This window comes from Tachysurus fulvidraco, chromosome 7, assembly GCF_022655615.1.
Source record: "Tachysurus fulvidraco isolate hzauxx_2018 chromosome 7, HZAU_PFXX_2.0, whole genome shotgun sequence".
Classification (NCBI taxonomy): domain Eukaryota; kingdom Metazoa; phylum Chordata; class Actinopteri; order Siluriformes; family Bagridae; genus Tachysurus; species Tachysurus fulvidraco.
Window position 1 is genome coordinate 14,210,052 of NC_062524.1, and position 12,874 is coordinate 14,222,925.

The 12,874-nt window shown below is 41.5% G+C and overlaps 2 pseudogenes; both read left to right on the forward strand.

Annotated features, from left to right (window-relative positions):
- Positions 1-1,619: 1,619 nt before the first annotated feature.
- Positions 1,620-3,018, forward strand: LOC125145183 (annotated as a pseudogene).
- A 4,192-nt stretch (positions 3,019-7,210) lies between these two features.
- On the forward strand, positions 7,211-8,376 carry LOC113653833 (annotated as a pseudogene).
- Positions 8,377-12,874: the final 4,498 nt, after the last annotated feature.

A 12,874-nucleotide genomic window follows, 5' to 3' on the forward strand; every position in this document is an offset into this window, starting at 1 on the left:
CGATAGATTCAGATGATTCAGATGATTTAGTTGATTCAGATGATTCAGTTGAGGCAGATGATGCAGTTGGATCAGGTGATTCGGTTGGGTCAGTGGGTCTGGTTGAGTCAGATGATTCCGAAAATTCCCCTGGTTCAGATGACTCAAATCACTCCGGTGACTCAATTGGTTCAGAAGAGTCAGATAATTCAGATGGCCCAGAAGAGTCAGATGGTTCAGATGGCTCGGGAGAGTCAGATGATTCAGATTCATGTATTTGGGAGCTGCCTGGTGAAGCAGAAGAGCAGCAAGCATACCGCGGTGCCATAGCAAGTACAGGAAGCATGGAACTGAAAGAACATACCTCTGTAGCCCTGGGGATCATTAAACTTGACATAATTGGATTTTGACCCTTAGACACCCGTACAGACGTCATCTGGGGGTCCAGTAGACTAGACACTAGTAGTTGTGGCTTTGCAGGAACAGGAGAGGTAGGTGAGGCAGCCATTTTGGGGAGTGGCTCAGATGTGGCTTTGTGAAGTGGTTGGGAGGCATGAATGGCAGCCATCTTGACAACCGGTGCCGGGATGGTAACGGCCCTCTGAAGGACAGTTGTTGTCATGATAATGGCTCCTTTAACAGCTGTTGCAGATACGGTAGTAGCCATCTTGAAAACAGGTGCAGGTAAAACGGTAACCATTTTAGGGGTAGGTGCTGACACAGCAGTCTTGTTTGCGAAGCGTTTTCTTCTGATTGCTCTCCTAGACAAGGGTTCAGGCATAGTAGCGGCCAAATTTATGATCTGAGACCGGCATAGTGGTGGCCATTTTGGGAGTAGAGGATTTTTCCATTTTCCATTTTTCCATCCAAACAGTCATTTAAGTACAACTTTAATTCCAAGTCGCTGAGGTACAAACCCACCGCACATGTCCAGAATAATTGGGCGTCCTTGTTGGCGGAGAGACATCAAGTCGGCCAACCTTGGCAATTTTCCAGAGATGCCAATCAACCTACCATGCATGTCTTTGGACCGGGGCAGGAAACCGGAGTACCCGGAGGAAACCCCCGAAGCACAGGGAGAACATGCAAACTCCACACACACAAGGCGGAGGCGGGAATCGAACCCCCAACCCTGGAGGTGTGAGGCGAATGTGCTAACCACTAAGCCACCGTGCCCCTACACACCAATCAGAACTGGAAAATATCACTGCTGAATCCTTAGATGAGTGGTCAATAAAGGTGCTGGAAGACTTACTGGGAATGCTGGATTTAGTTGTTGGGTTTATGGCTGATGTAGTTATGACACCAGGGTGGATGAAATAAACCGCTGGATCTTGTTGAGCAAAGTATTCTGTCATGCACAATAAACAGGTTAGATCCAAATGCTAGTTTATTAGGCAATATCCAAAACAGGCAAGGTTCAAGCATCAGACAAACAACAACATCAAAGGAAATCCAAAAACAGTAGTCAATAATCCAGGCGTAGGTCAGGTAGCAAACATGCTCAGAATGCAGACAAGCTAACAATACTTCGCGCTATCAGATAGTTCTGAGTGAGCTTAAATAGACCAGGGGGGTATTCCAGAAAGCAGGTTATGTGACATACCTGGGTATGTTTAAGGGTAAGTTCGTGGATAACCTCAACTTTCAGTTCCAAAAACGGAGGTAACTTTCTGGGTATGTATGTAACCATAGCAACTGACTCTCTGAAGATAACCTGCTCGGGAGCAGGTTATGTTTCAGTGTAACTTCGTTGCAGAAGGTTGGTGACCATGGCGTGCCCTTTTGATGAGGATCCTGTGGACGTAGAAGCACAAATTATACGAGGTTTTTTTCATCGGGAGAGGGTTATAAGACGGTGTATTGATGTGTTTGCATACCCTAATGAATATTTGAAAGAGCGTTATCGTTTTTCAAAAGATTTGTTAGTTTATTTAACACGTCTTTTAAAACCGCATATCGCAAATGTGACAAACTTCTGCGCTTAGCACTTAGGTTTTTTGCGTCTGGCCATTTTTTGCACAGTGTGGGTAATTCAGAGCATGTGGGAAAGGCAACTGTGTGTAGAGCCATTCGTACAGTATGTCTGGCACTTATACAGTTCTTAGCCACGTTTGTGCAGTTCCCTGGCCATAAACCTCTGCTTGTTATTAAAGACGAATTCCACAGAGTGGCAGGTTTGTCCTTTGTAGTAAAATCTATGACGCATATTTAATATTTAGTCATATTATTTATATCTATACATGTATTCATTATGCGCACACACACTTCATACTTCCATAACTTTCTGTTTCATGGTTTCCAAATGTAATTGGGTGCATTGATGGCACTCACATTCCTATTAAAGCTCCACCAATAAATGAGGGAGACTATGTTAATAGGAAATCTATTCATAGTATCAATGTGCAGGAAACAACTTAATTTTTTCCCTTCTTAAAATCATTAAAGTCATTACTTTTTCCACTAACTAGGTAATATGTGAGGCAACCCAAATCATTACCAATGTCGAGGCAAAATGGCCAGGATCTGTGCATGATGCCAGAATTTTCCGCGAGTCATCATTATGCCAGACATTTCAGCAGGGTATGTTTTGCTTTATATAATTGTTGTTTTTTTTTTCCTTTTTACATTCTATTTGTATTGTACACGTCAATCATTACAGGACAGTACAATGGTTACTTGCTGGGGGACAGAGGATACCCTTGCCTGCCCTATTTAATGACACCCTACCCTGAACCTGAGCCTGGACCTCAGACATGGTTTAACCTGGCTCACAGCCGAACACGGGCCAAGGTGAAGATGACTATAGGGATCCTCAAATCTCGGTTTCAGTGTCTGCGTGGGCTCCGGGTTAGTCCAGAGAGGGCATGCGCCATTTTAGTGGCTTGTGTTGTGCTTCACAATATTGCCACTATAAGAGGAGAGAGCCACCCTATTTGTATTGAGGAAGATGGCCCAGAGGAACACCTACAGATTTTAGAGGCCAACAGAGACGGAAGACTTTTGAGAGACAGGATCTGTCAAAATTACTTTTATTAATTTTTTTGCACTGGTCTGCCAGTCAGGTTATTTCTTTATTTCCTGAAAAACAATAAAAGTAAAATTCAATAAAATGTTTTTTTTTTATATTGCTTTACACATACATACACACACACACACACACACACCACTTTTAACATGCAACAGAAGATTAATATTCAGAATCAGAAGAATCAGCTTTATTGTCAGTCATGTTTACACATGCGAGGAATTTGTTTTAGTGAGATAATCTCCACAGTGTAACAGGATGTCATATGCAGTATAGAAGATACAGTTTAAAAATGTGCAGTTTAAATAAACATATGAAATATACATATGCAAATAAGTATACAATATATACAATTTGTATGTACACATGTGCAATTGTGAAATGTGCAGTTGAAGTAAACAGTACAGACAATATGTATGCAAATATTAGGAGTTGTGTGTTCCATGGTGTTAATTGTTCATCAGGTGGATTGCTTGAGGGAAGAAACTGTTCCTATGTCGTTCTGGAGCTCAGGGCCATTACATTACATTACGACCATTACATTACATTACATTTACGGCATTTAGCAGACACCCTTATCCAGAGTGACTTACAACTGAGCAACTGAGGGTTAAGGGCCTTGCTCAGGGGCCCAGCAGTGGCAGCTTGGTGGACCTGGGGTTCGAACCCGTGACCTTCTGATCAGTAGCCCAACACCTTAACCACTGAGCTACCACATCCCCCAACCAGATGGCAACAGTTCAAAGAGGGAGTGTGCTGGATGTTAGGGGTCCAGAGTGATTTTCTTTGCTCTTTTGCTCACTCTGGAGGAGTACAGGTCTTGGAGAGTGGGGAGAGTTGTGCCAATGATTCGCTCAGCAGTCCGGACTACCCTATGTAGTCTTCTGAGATCGAATTTGGTGGCTGAGCTGAACCAAACAGTTACTGAGGTGCAGAGGATGGATTCGATCATGGCAGTGTAAAACTGTTTCAGCAAATCCTGTGGCAGGTTGAACTTCTTCAGCTGACGAAGGAAGTACAACCTCTGCTGAGCCTTTTTCACAATGTAGTCGATGTGAATGTCCCACTTCAGGTCCTGGGAGATTGTGGTTCCCAGGAATCTGAATGACTCCACTGCTGTGACAATGCTGTCCATGATGGTTAGTGGGGGAAGAGCAGGGGGGTTTTTCCTAAAGTCCACTATCAACTCCACTGTCTTGAGCGTGTTCAGCTCCAGGTTGTTAAGGCTGCACCAGACAGCCAGCTGCTCAACCTCCAGTCTGTAAGCAGACTCGTCACTGTCTCGGATGAGGCCAATCAGTGTGGTGTCGTCTGCAAACTTCAGGAGCTTGACAGATGGGTCATTAGAGGTGCAGTCATTCGTGCAGTCATTCGTGTACAGGGAGAAGAGTAGTGGGACACAGCCCTGGGGGGCACCAGTGCTGACGGTGTGGGTGCTAGATTTGAGTTTACCCAGTCGCACTAGCTGCTGCCTGTCTGTCAGAAAGCTGATGATCCACTGACAGACAGAGGAGGGCATGGAGAGCTGGGCTAATTTGGGCTGTAGGAGTGATGGGATGATGGTGCCATTGCCCCCCTTTTGCAGGTTTTTCGCCTACATGACCTACCCAACAAAAAGTGGTACAGCTCCCACATACTTTGACACACAGGGGTGGCCTGGTCTCATTTGAAAGAAGAGATGCTCTAGTTTCAGAAACTAGTTTCAGATTGATTCTAGGCCTTACTGGCACAAAGTTACAGGGGCTAGAATGGAAGGTTTTCATTTCCGCCTGGGTTGTTTACCTGATAAACTGATTAATCTTATTTTTCTGGAACATGCTAGGGACCAAATAACAACTGAGGGTCATAGCCACATGTCTTGGCTTTCACCAAAAAAAATTTCAAGTCAAAAGACCCAAAAATGGCTTCAATAAAAATATTTTTCTACGGACATGGTCGTCGGGTGCAGCGTTTTTGTGTACTTGTTTACTATATAACTTTGAAATAAAAGGCTGCATGCTCAGCCTGAAAGGCCATAAACAAGCATAGACTCTCTCTCTATCACTCTGGTGTGAAAAAAGGCCTGTAACTTGACACCCTGAGCTGTGAGAGGGACAAAAGGTCATGGATTACGCAAGAATTTTTCGCATCCAGTTCACGCAGACACAGGCAAAGAACATACGGCATGCCGCATAGCGCTGGAATCGTCTGCTTATTGGCTAAACAGCTGTATAGGTCCCAGCCCATTTCATTGCTATTGGAAGGAGTAATTGTCAGTCAAATGCGGGTTCCCAAAAATGAGGTCATGCCATCATTGGCTTCTCAGCCGTCTATCTCTGCCATACAAGGACCGATTGGCTCAAATGAGGGCTTATTTGATTCGTAAGGACCTGGGCTATAAATATGACGTAGACTTTGAATTTTTGAATATCCCAATGAGAAGTTAGAGCGGCAAAACGAGATGATGGCGCACTTCTGTTTCCAGTTTTCAGAACACTAACGGAATATTTGCGGCACGACCAGAGCGTTTTGGATTAAAAGGCTTACAGATTTCAATTCCTTGGACCTGTGTGGATTTTTGTGGATTATTTGTTTTGGAATATATTACCCCAGTGAAGAAAGAGAAATAAAAGGCTGCATGCTCAGTCTGAAAGGCCATAAACAAGCATAGACTCTCTCTCTATCACTCTGGTGTGAAAAAAGGCCTGTAACTTCTAAAGGTAAGGGAAAAACCGGTATAGCGCCACCTAGGTCAGTTTTGTCCAAAATTTTTTTCTAATTGTATGAAGGCTATGAATCATATTATGCTTTGTGTGTGGGCTTAAAAAAATATTGAGAGTATAAACTTTACTAGGTAAATAGGTTTTTTCGTGTTTTTGGAGGATTTGATGCTTTAAAGTTGAATTGAAGCTTGTTTCTGGGTCATCCCCTAGTGGCCACTTTGACTTCCGTGCCGTGCATGGCACGGCGACCCGTAAAAAAGGTTAAAGGCAGAGCTGAAGTCCACAAACAGGATCCTCACATACGTCCCTGGTCTGTCTAGATGCTGCAGAACATAATGCAGTCCCATATTGACTGGATCATTCACAGACCTGTTTGCTCTGTAGGCAAACTGCAGGGGGTCCAGTAACGGTCCCGTGTTGTCCTTCAGATAGGCCAGAACCAGGCTTTCAAATGATTTCATGACCACAGATGTTAGAGCCACAGGTCTGTAGTCATTAAATCCCGTGATTTTGGGTTTCTTTGGGACGGGGATGATGGTGGAGCTTTTGAAGCATGAGGGTACTTCACACAGCTCCAGTGATGTGTTGAATATCCGCGTGAAGATGGGGGCTAGCTGATCAGCACAGGCTTTCAGACAGGCTGGTGAAACACTGTCTGGGCCTGGAGCCTTTCTTCTCTTGGTCTTCCTGAAGACCTGACACACATCATCTTCACCGAACTGGATTGAAGGTGTGACTGATTCGGGGGTTACGGAAGGTGAGAATTGGGCTTTTTCAAACCTACAGTAGAACTCATTCAGGTCGTCTGCCAGTTGTTGATTCACCACAGTGCTGGGGGATGGAGTCGTGTAGTTGGTGATGGCGTTCAGACCTTTCCACACTGAAGCTGAGTCATTGGAGGAAAATAGAATCCGTAATTTTTCGGAATAATTCCTCTTTGCCACTCTGATCTCCTTTTCCAGTGTGTATTTGGCCTGTTTGTACAAGACTCTATCCTCAGTTCTGTGAGCATCCACTTTGGTCTGACGGAGCTGGCTGAGTTTCGCAGTGAACCATGGCTTGTTATTGTTGTAGGTTAAGTGAGTTCTGGTAGGAATACACAAATCCTCACAAAAACTGATGTATGATGTTACAGTCTCTGTGAGCTCGTCCAGGTCAGAGGCAGCAGCTTCAAAAACAGTCCAATCCGTGAGAGCGAAACAGGCTTGTAGATCCTGCTCTGCTTCCTATTGCCCCACTAAATGTGGCCGGGTCAAAATGACCCAAGCGGATCCAAAACGCAAAGTATATATTGTTCTGAAAACATAGTTCAACAAAAATAGACAAAATTAATTGTACTTGCAAAGTTCATAATTTGGAACAATCCTGGTAAATTTCAGGCAAATATGAGGAAGAAAACCCAAGTTATGACACATTAAAATCTTCTAGCCGGGTCAAAAAGACCCAGGGAAAATAGGAAGGTTAATGCAGTGAGTCAGAGTCATTCCAGTTCCAAGTCACAATGAGCTGGAGCTTCTTAACTTGCCTCTTAGAAAAAATTCACAACCATTCAACATTTGTGGGAAAAATTTGGCTCACAGTCCTTGTGGTTTTTCGGATCATTCTCACTGCCGAACAGAGCAGCTTTGTGTGTAACACACTCCAGCCAGGCTGCGAGAATGTATGCTTCAATGCCTTTTTTGCCACTCTCACACGTCCGCTTCTGGGTATTTCAGATCATTTTAGTGTCCACCCCTTCTCTGTTTTATCTCGGCTATGCAATGAACACGATTGCTCGGATGGAAGAAGGCAAAGAGGGCACTTCAGTGAAATTTTCCAAGAGTAGAAAGTTTCCCCTGGGCAGACATCAGACCCGAGATCAGGAGGTTGCTGAGGAAGATCAAGAGGAAGCTTCGGTGATTTACAACATGACCACAATGGAAAGTCAAAGTTATAGCGTACAGTAGCTCCGTATACAAGAAGTGGTACAAAAACACGACATGATGGCCGACAGAGAATCCAGCGAGATGGACTAATGAGAGTGTATGTCCTCCATCTGCTAACTCGGTCTGCTTTAGAAATAGGCTTCCTGTTTTGTCAGTATATGCTTTATGGTTTTGCTGTCCAGGCTCATTATGTGTGCTCGAGTAAACCGTGTCCTTACAGTGTAGATTGTTTTGTTTCCTGTCTGACAGAGAAGACAATCTTTTTGCACATCATGTACGCTGTCACCATTCTCTGCTTGCTACTTAATGTCTGGGAGATGCTCCATCTCGGACTGGGCACCATTTTTGATTTTCTGCAGCCTAGACAGTGGCCTTATGGCCTGCACAATGACCTCATCATGAGAAAGGATAAGAAACCAGGAGGATACGGAAGGTATGCATCGTCCTGGACAGCCACTTCAGCATCAGCAGGCTATTCCATCGCTGAAAAACCAAAGGCTCTGTTAAAACAATTGGTAGATTTGGAGGCGTCACCCAGGGCACTTCAGCAGCAGAACAGAAACACAAAAGACAGCATCTTTCTGCTCCAGACAGAGCAGAAAGGAACCGAAAGTCAAAGCAGCAACATGATGAGGGAAAACAATGTGTACATGAAAAAAACAAGAGTGATGGAAGCAGAGAGCAGAGAGGGAGCAGCCATGGCAGCGAAATGGATGAGTGGAAGCTGTCTGTTTGGATTTAAGATACAAACCAATAAGATCTGCTCCAAAACCAAAAGTGAACTTTTATCAATACTGTAAAGATTTTCTTTTTCTGGAGATACAGGAGAAGCCATCTGTGTTAGACATAAGTTTTAGTATTTTTTTGCTATACAGACAGAGCACAGAGAATTTTTGTTTGATTTTTGTTTGTTTTTATGGCAGCAAAAGATTGAAAATGTCCCTCCAGTTGCTTTAACGTTATGATGCTGAAGATTTCGTAAACAAATGTTTTGATTTTTGGATCCACTTCAGAGTGGATGAATTAAAATGGAAAAAGAAACTTTTTTGTTAGCTGTTTCAGAATAATTACAACACTGCTAGCATTAGGGCTGCTGGCATAAGGACTGGTATTGATTCTTTCAGCCAACTTTTAAAGGAATATGCCAAGGGCAGAGAGTTTTTGGATATAAGACCTGAAAGAGATTTTTTTTTTAAACACTTCATTTGAGCTTATCTAGAGCCCAATCACAGCAATATCCGAAAAGGAACTGAACTGAGGTGAGTTAGTGTCTGTGTTATGAGAGCCATGAGGGCTCCCTCTGCTGGCCTGCAGAGGATTTGCTGCACTTTATCATCAGGACTCCATTTCCCACAATTCATTGCACCACCAACACAGCACACCTGTTTCCTGTTTGTAATCACCTGGTCTATTTAAGCTCACTCAGAATGCGCTGATGGCGTGAATTATTACTAGCCCTGTCTGCATTCTGAGTGTATTATTTCTCTTCCGTCTATTGCCTTGTTTTGACCCTGCCTGTTTATCGTGTTTACGAATGTTTGCTACTTGCCCTGACCTACGCCCGGATTATTGACTATTGTTTTTGGATTTCCTTTGATGTTGCTGTTCGCCTGATGTTTGACCTTTGCCTGTTTTGGATATTGCCTAATAAACCAGCATTTGGATCTGACCTGTTCCACATGTGTGACAGTCTGGTTCTCATTGAGGATAGTGTTGCTTTGGTGATGGAATCCATTTTGGGTAAAAGTTAAAGTGTTTGCTAGATTGTAAACAACTCCAGCTGAAATACCTACAACATACCTACATACCTACAACATTCTGTTTTGTTTTGTTTTTTTTCTCTTTCTCCTTTTTTTTTTTTTTTTTTTTTTTTTTTTGTCAAACCAGATTATATTATACAACCTGGATCATCTTGAAGAATATATCGACGTGCACTACAACACACTCTGCTGCACCATGAACAGGGACAAACCAGATCACAACAAAAAAAGTAAAGGTAACCCCACTCCAAACTACAAGAGACCTCGTCCCGATTCACCTTTCAGCCCAAGTACAACACCTTCCACATCACCCAAACCGCCATGCTGCACTGAGGTAAGCGATATTTTGTTGTCAATCGAAAATAAACTCACCATAAAAAACCATGAAAGAAAACATTTTGGACTTGCAATCACGCAGCATGAGGGACAATTTAGTTTTCACAGGCATCCTTTACAAACTCCAGACGACCCCAAAAAATCAGTAAAGGATTTCATGATAAAACAACTCAAATTACCGGCGGAAACGGTACAGAGCATCACCTTTCACCGAGTTCACTGTATAAGATCTAAAAACAATAACAACCGACCACGAGCGATCATCGCAAAATTCGAACACTATAAACACAAAGAACTGGTTCAGAGGCAAGGCAAACAACTCAAAGGCACAAATTATGGACTCAATGATCAATATCCAAAGGTCATTCTCCAACGCCGGAAACAACTCTTCTCAATCCGAAAACAAAATAAATTAAGGAAAAAAGGCAGTCATTACAGTGGAGAAATTATACATAGATGGACTATATTACCCCCTGGCTTTTCTGAACACTTCACTTTCATTCCTGAGTCAATAACTGCCATAATTACTAAAACATGTCATCTATCACTTTTGTAACCTGGAACATTTGTGGGTTTGGTTCTCAGACAAAGAAGGTCAATGTTTTCAATCATTTAAATAAACTACAAGCCGACATATATCTCCTGCAAGAAACACATCTATCGGAATCAGATTATAACAAAATTAAATCATCAAATTACAGTCATTTATTCTCGGCTCACTACAACACAAAACAAGGAGAAGTATGCATTCTAATGAATAAAAAAATCTCTTTTGTTCATAACAGCACTATTACATACCCTGAAGGATGTTTCATTATTATAAACATCTCCATTAATAATAGTCCGGTCACAATTGGCAACTTGTATGGCCCAAACACATATGACCCATCCTTTTTCCAGAACTTTTTCTCTTCAATTTCAAATTTTTCTAATTGTTCAGTTATAATTGCAGGTGATTTCAATACAGTTCTAGATCTAACAATAGATAGGTGTAATAGTTTAGGCAATAAACGCAATAGGAAATCTGCAGAAACCATGAAACAGATGATGAGTGATTTTACGTCTTGGCGATAGTTGGCGTCTACAGCATCCTAACAGTAAAGAATACTCATTTTTCTCACCAGTACACCACTCATATTCCCGCATTGACTTCTTTCTTACCAGTAATTCTATCATATCAAATATTTCTGAATCAAAGATTCATCCAATAGCCATCAGTGATCATGCCCCGGTAACATTAAAATGGAACACAACTAGTCAACATAAACCCACTACCAGATGGCGATTTAACATATCTCTTCTGAAAGATCATGATTTTGACAGTTATTTCAAAAGAGCGTGGGCATGTTTTCTAGAGATGAATGACTCACCGGAAACATCTCCATCTCTTCTGGGGGAAACAGGAAAAGCAGTACTAAGAGGAAAAATAATTTCATTTTCAGTTTACAAAAAAAGGAAAGAAAAGGATGAACAAGTAGAAAAAAATTAAACAACTAGATGACATTAACATAAATAACCCAACAGAAGAAACAGGATTCATTAAGAAAATATAAATTCAAATTGAACGAATTAATCAATAAACATGCACAATTCCTAATTCATAGGCTACGACAAGAAAACTTCCATCATAATAACAAATCTGGTAAATATTTGGCAAATCCAATCAAACAAAATAAGGAAAAAGCTACAATACAAGTAATTGTAGACACAGCAGGGAAATCCACCAACTCACCAGAAGAAATAAATCAAATCTTTCAAAATTTTTATAGTAAATTATATTACTCCAATAAAGACCCAGATCAGAAAGACATTGACTCATTCCTCAACAATATCAACCTACCTCAACTCAGTAAACATCAAATAAATACTCTTGAATCTCCCTTATCAGAATATGAACTTTTTAATGCCCTCAAACTCATGCCAAACAACAAAGCACCAGACCCCAATGGATTCCCTGCTGAGATCTACAAACACTTTTGGTCCATTTTATCACCACTTTTTATCCGTATGATTACTGAATCAAAACAAAAATCAAAACTCCCAGATACTATGAACACAGCCACAATTTCACTCCTTCTTAAACCAAATAAAGGACCAACATTACCATCAAGTTATCGCCCGATTTCCCTAATCAATGTAGACATTATGTACAATGTAGAATAGAAAAAGTCACACCATCTATAATCCATCCAGGTCAAACCGGTTTCATCAAAGGTAGACTTTCATCCAACAACACACGCAGACTTTTTAACTTGATGCATTATTCATCAACTCAAAAAACCAAAACCATCATAGTTACTCTCGACGCAGAAAAAGCTTTTGACAGGGTCAATTGAAAATTCCTGTTTTCCACATTAGAGAGGTTTGGTTTTGGGGAGTCATTTATTAATTGGATCAAAATTCTGTATACATCACCTTCAGCGACTGTCATCACCAATTGACTAACATCACATATCTTCACGCTGCAACATGAAGACAAGGATGCCCACTCTCCCCTTCATTATTTACCATTTTCACTGAACCATTAGCAGCAGCTATCCGTCAAAACAGCTACATTAAAGGAATTCAAATACTAAACATGCACCACAAAATTAGTTTTTACGCTGATGTTATATTACTATATTTACAAGACCCCTCATCATCATTACAAGAAACGATTAGACTCATTGATTCATTCTCAAATATCTCTGAATACTCCGTCAACTGGAGTAAATCAGCCATACTTTCATTACATTCCAACAGCTTGGATGTGACATCCCAGGCATCACCTATTCCTTTGTGTACTAACTATATCAAATACTTGGGCATTAATGTTTCCCCCAGGCTGTCAGAGCTGTTTGGACTCAATTTTACTCCATTACTTAAAACAATAAATGATGACCTTCACCGCTGGATGAATTTACCACTATCCATTATGGGCAGAATATCAGTAATTAAAATGACTTTACTCCCTAAATTAAACTATTTATTTACAATGACTTCAGCACTACCCACCCTCACCTAGTTTAAATCACCACTGAATCACCAATCGTCACTAAATTCTATTGGAAAAATAAGACTCCAAGAATTAAATTGACTATACTACAGAAACCAAAAACACAAGGAGGACTGGAAGCACCACATTTCTACCACTACTTTTTGGCC